This window comes from Erythrolamprus reginae, chromosome 11 (genome assembly GCF_031021105.1).
Source record: "Erythrolamprus reginae isolate rEryReg1 chromosome 11, rEryReg1.hap1, whole genome shotgun sequence".
Classification (NCBI taxonomy): domain Eukaryota; kingdom Metazoa; phylum Chordata; class Lepidosauria; order Squamata; family Dipsadidae; genus Erythrolamprus; species Erythrolamprus reginae.
Window position 1 is genome coordinate 34,915,726 of NC_091960.1, and position 6,000 is coordinate 34,921,725.

At 45.9% G+C, this 6,000-nt stretch overlaps 1 protein-coding gene across 2 annotated transcripts in view; it reads right to left on the reverse strand.

Annotated features, from left to right (window-relative positions):
• Window positions 1-5,577, reverse strand: part of FGR (FGR proto-oncogene, Src family tyrosine kinase) — a 71,138-nt gene extending 65,561 nt beyond the window's left edge. Inside the window, exon 1 of one of the 2 annotated variants that reach the window (XM_070764373.1) lies at window positions 5,220-5,577. The gene's annotated coding sequence lies outside the window, so the exon portion shown is untranslated. The remainder of the gene's footprint in view (window positions 1-5,219) is intronic. The other variant, XM_070764371.1, reaches the window with a different exon arrangement.
• Between the last annotated feature and the right edge of the window lie 423 nt (window positions 5,578-6,000).

A 6,000-nucleotide genomic window follows, 5' to 3' on the forward strand; every position in this document is an offset into this window, starting at 1 on the left:
ACACAATGCAATCTTCAGCATTAAAAAAAAAAACAGGATTTCCGTCAAAGGCCGAGATCAATTCCCGGATCTCCGAGTGTTGGAAATTAAAATAAAACTGTCCCATTTCAGGGAAGGAAACTCCCAATTCTGGAAAGAAGACATTTAATAATATACTGCAGTACAACTAATGCTAACATTAAAAAAAAAATCTTTACTGCTAATACAAATAAGGATGGTAAATCTAAGGCTCTAAAAGCTGAAATGTTTCCAATTGCAGTGAACAGACATAATTGAGCTAAGTACAAACTTGCATGTTGCAAAACCAGATATTGTTACACAGGGGGAAAAATGGCTAAATTCAGGCATGACTGTTTCCTAATGTGATTGGATGGCTTATTTGCTTATTTGTACCTTATATATTTGTAACATATCATTAAGTGTTGTACATCACTATTCAAAGTGTTGGTTATGACCTATAAAGCCCTTCATGGCACCGGACCAGAATATCTCCGGGACCGCCTTCTGCCACAGGAATCCCAGCGACCAGTTAGGTCCCATAGAGTTGGCCTTCTCCGGGTTCCGTCAACTAAACAATGTCATTTGGCAGGACCCAGGGGAAGAGACTTCTCTGTGGCGGCCCCGATCCTTTGGAACCAACTCCCCCCAGATATCAGAGTTGCCCCCACCCTCCTAGCCTTTCGTAAGCTCCTTAAAACCCACCTCTGTCATCAGGCATGGGGGAATTGACATGTTCCCTCCCCCTAGGCTTATAAAATTTATGCATGGTACGCTAGTATGTATGATTGGTTTTAATTTGTGGTGTTTTTTAAATTAACTTAAATATTAGATTTGTTTTACATTGTATTGTTATTGCTGTGAGCTGCCCCGAGTCTGCGGAGAGGGGCGGCATACAAATCTGATTAAACTTAACCTTGACAAATGTATCTTTTTTATATATATACACTGAGAGCATATGCACCAAGATGCCCAGAGTCCTTCGGGAGTTAGATGGGCATATACACTGCTCAAAAAAATAAAGGGAACCCTTAAACAACACAATATAACTCCAAGTAAATCCAACTTCTGTGAAATCAAACTCTCCACTTAGGAAGCGACACTGATTGACAATCAATTCCACATGCTGTTGTGCACATTCAACTTGGTACAGAACGAAGTATTCCATGAGAATATTTCATTCATTCAGATCTAGGATGTGTAATTTGAGTGTTCCCTTTATTTTTTTAGCAGTATACTTGGAAGGAAGGAAGGAAGGAAGGAAGGAAGGAAGGAAGGAAGGAAGGAAGAAAGAAAGAAAGAAAGAAAGAAAGAAAGAAAGAAAGAAAGAAAGAAAGAAAGAAAGATTCCTTGTGTGTTCAATTACACTTGGCCAATAAAATTATATTCCATTCTCTGAGCGAAAAGGATTGATGATGGTTACTGAATAACCTGCAATGGGTGTTTTTAACCCAGTGCACTAAGTCAAAAGGATGTTATCTCTAACCGAAGTTCAAAGTATAAATTTGTTGGTTGCATTCATTTCTCAATCAATTCAGGACGTTAAGCTTGGATCATATAAAGGGGGGGAATTCCGGCGGGGGGGGGATAAGGAAGAGGGAAGTTCACCTCGTCCCAAGGATGCAGGTAGCAAATTCCGCAGAAACAGGGAAAAAAACAGCAGCCAAAACCCTAGGAGCCGTTTGACAGGGAGGGAGGGGGGCAGCCGAGCGGCCAACTTTCTCTCAGGTTACTCCGTCCGCCCTACAACACAGCGTGCGCGGAGGGGGGGAGGCGGGGCTGGAGCCAGGAGCTTATCAATGGGGGCGTAGGGGAGGTAGCCCGCCCACTCTCACACGCACCCCGTGCGGAATTCGGTCGAGAAGCCTTTTGGCGATCCGGGCAGCGGAAAGGAGCGGGCGCAAGGGGGAAAAAAGACAGGGGAGGGCAGGGCGGGGCTGGGGAGGAAAACGAAGGGCTGGAGGAAGCCCAGGGGGAGGGGGGCGGAGGGGGCCACCACCCCCACTCTCCATAAAAGGGGAGGGGAGGAAAGCGGCCACAGGTGTCCCGGGGGTCGGGCGGCGAACTCAACCGCAGCCTTCCCCTGTAGAGGTGTGGGGGTGTGGCGGGGGGAGGAGACACCGCGCGAAAATGTGGATTAGAAAAGGGGGTGGGGGGTCGAAAAGAATAGAATAGAATAGAATTTTTTTATTGGCCAAGTGTGATTGGACACACAAGAAATTTGTCTTTGGTGCAGATGCTCTCAGTGTACATCAAAGAAAAAGAAACATTTGCCAAGAATCATGAGGTGCAACACTTAATGATTGTCATAGGGATCAAATAAGCAATGAAGAAACAATCAATACTAATAAAAATCTTAAGGATACAAACAACAAGTTACAGTAACTTTAATAGGAATAGAAGGAATAGAAGTAAAGTTAGGCCCTACGGTTCAGATTTTTTAATTTTTGAAAGATATTGCTTTCAAAATTGCAACCAGACTTGAAATCCTAGGTTTAGAAAGCTTAATAATAATAATACAATACAATACAATACAACATAATATAATATAATATAATTAATAATAATTTATTAGATTTGTATGCCGCCCCTCTCCGAGGACTCGGAGCAGCTCACAACAATAAAACATAGAACCAATAGAACCAGGTCGCCTTAAGCACCACCTAAGCACAGCCCATAAAATCATCTGCTGCAACGTCCTTCCTGCCAACAACGACTTCAGCTTCAACCACAACAACACATGAGCACGCAAGAGAAACACACTCAAAGTAAACCGCTCCAAACTCAACTGCATCTTAGCACAAGCACAATACCATACATGGTATGAAATACATACAGGTTATGGAAAACAGCTCATCGGTCTGGAACCCACACTACATTTCGGACCTAAACACTCTAGAAAACATCCAGAGATACTTTACGAGAAGAGCCCTCCACTCCTCCACTCGCAACAGAATACCCTACGCAACCATACTCACACAATCCTAGGTTTAGAAAGCTTAGAACTATGTCGTCTTAAATACGACCTAAGCATAGCCCATAAAATCATCTGATACAACGTTCTTCCTGTCAACGACTAATTCAGCTTCAACCACAACAACACACGAGCACGCAACAGATACAAACTCAAAGTAAACCACTCCAAACTGGACTGCAGGAAATACGGCTTTAGCCACCAAGTAGTTGATGCATGGAACTCACTACCTGACTCTGTAGTTTCATCACCAAACCCCCAAAACTTTATATTTTGAGACTATCCACTATTGATGTCACCCCATTCCTAAGAGGTCAGTAAGGGGTGTGCATAAGTGCACCAGCGTGCCTTCCATCCCCTGGCCTAATGTTTCTCTCTTACTAGTATCATGCATATAAATATTGTTAGTTATTTATTGTATTTATATGCCACTGACTGCAAAACACACCAAGCTGCCCTCCCCCCCTACCCAAAAGGTACAAATTCTTTGTATATCACCAATATGTACTTGACAAAACAATAAAACAAAATAATAATAATAATAATAATAATAATAATAATAATAATAATAATAAATATTTAAAGGGATATCAATGGTGAATTTAATCAGAGGATAATTTTGACCTATCTGGATGACAAAATGAGAAAGAGTAGAGTATTGGGGCAGGGGGTGATTTGATACCAAAATTGAATAGATGGGATTTTTAAAATCTGTATCTGCAATATCTAAGACTTACTAATTTGAGACTATTTTACTGCAATAAGAATAGAAGGCATATTGTTTTTGTCTGTTGTTAGGTTATTTGTTTATTTATTTATTATTTATTTAGTCAAGTACATATTGACAGTATACAAAGATATAACAATGTTTATATACCTGATACTAGTAAGAGAGAAACATTAGGACAGGGGACAAAGGTAGGCACTCTGGTGCACTTATGCACGCCCCTTACTGACCTCTTAGGAATCGGGAGAGGTCAACAGTGGATAGTCTAAGAGTAAAGTTTGGGGGGCTAGGTGATGATACTACAAAGTGAGGTAGTGAGTTCCAGGCATCAACTACTCGGTTAGAATAGAAGTAAGAATAGAATAGAGTAAGAATAAGAATAGAATAAGAATAGGAAAGGATAGGACAGGATAGAATAGAAGTAAGAATAGAATAGAGTAAGAATAAGAATAGAATAAGAATAGGAAAGGATAGGATAGGAAAAGACAGGACAGGATAGAATAGAAGTAAGAATAGAATAGAGTAAGAATAAGAATAGAATAATGATAGGATAGGATAGGATAGGATAGGACAGGATAGAATAGAAGTAAGAATAGAATAGAGTAAGAATAAGAATAGAATAATGATAGGATAGGATAGGATAGGACAGGACAGGATAGAATAGAAGTAAGAATAGAATAGAGTAAGAATAAGAATAGAATAGAATAAGAACAGAATAAGAATAAGAATTGAATAGAAGGATAGGATAGGACAGGATAGGATAGAAGTAAGAATAAGAATAGAATAAGAATAGAATGAACAGAATAAGAACAGAATAAGAACAGAATAAGAATTGAATAAAATAATAGGATAGGATAGGATAGAATAAGAACAGAATAAGAATTAACGTATCTTGCTCCCCCCCCCCTCCAGTTTGCAGACGGGACGGGGAGGCATTTGCGAAGGAAGCAGCGCCTGACCCACACACCCCACTTACACCAAGCCTCCCTCCCCAGCTCCCCAAGTTCTGCACCGGCTGCGGACTGCGCGAAAGAGGCTCGGAAGGCGAATCCCGGCGGGGAGGGGGAGCAGAGACCGCAGCCCCGGCGAAGGGTCCGCTCGGCCGCGTCCGTCCCGTCCCGCCTCCACCAGCCGCCTGGTGCAGCGGTAGCATCGCCCGTCAGTGGTCCTGGGAAGAAGGAAGCGCCTTCCGCATCTCTTCCACTCCCCCCACTCCCCCCACGCCTCCTCCCCCCCTCGCTGCCGGCGCCCCTTTGGCTCGCCCGCCTCCAATTCCCCAAACGCCACCGCAGAGGCGCCTGCCGTCCGCCCGCCACCCCGTCCGTGGGCGGCCGGACGCGCGTGGGGCCGAGCCCGGCTCCGTCCCGCCGCGGCCTTGGCTTTTTCCCCGGCGCCTTGTGCGTCTGAGGAAAACCAGCCCCTCACACATACGGTCAAACCGGCCTAAAAAAGCCCAAAAAACGCCCGCCCGCCTCCGTTTTCACACGTGCCCGGTACCGTTTTCCTCAGCCAGCACCTCACCTTGTAGCGCTTCAGGCCGGCTGCCTCGCCTTCCTCGCCTGACGGAGCCGCTTCGCTGGAACCGCGGCTCGTCCCGAGCTGGCCGACAACCCCCCTACACCCCCGCGTCGCCGCCCGAGCGAAGGGGAAAAAAAAAAAAAGCGGGGCCGGCCCGGCTTGAGGAGAAGAGAGAGCGAGCGAGCGCTTTTTGGGGTGGGCGGGCATGCGCGCGCGCCGGAGGGTGTGTATAAATATAATTTCCCCCGGCTGACCGCTTCAGCTGGGCGGCAGTAATGGCAATCGACAACGCGCCCGCGCGCACGTAAAACAGGAAAAAAAAAACACCAAAAACCACCCTCTATTTTTCCCCACCTTCCTTTTTCTCGGCCCTTCCCCCTTTTTCGCTCGAAACGGAGCCGCTCGTCGGTGTGAGGCGGGGACGGGGACGGGAGGGGGAGAGAGACCGTGCGGTTGGAATGGCTCGGCAGGCGTCGCCTCCTTCCAGCCCCCCCCCCAATGCTCGTCAGACAGGAGACACCCCCGCCCCCCTCACACACACATTCAGCACCAGGCGGTCCCCCCCCCCCCCAATCAGTGGGGTCGCAGCCTGGCTGCTTTCCTGAGGAGAAAAAGAACAGCCAATGGGGTGGGGGGGAGGACGGAGGACCTTCCTTTATTACAGTGTTTCCCAACCTTGCCAACTTGAAGTTGTCTGGACTTCAACTCCCAGAATTTCCCAGCCAGCATTTGCTGGCTGGGGAATTCTGGGAGTTGAAGTCCAGGTGTCTTCAAGTTACCAAGC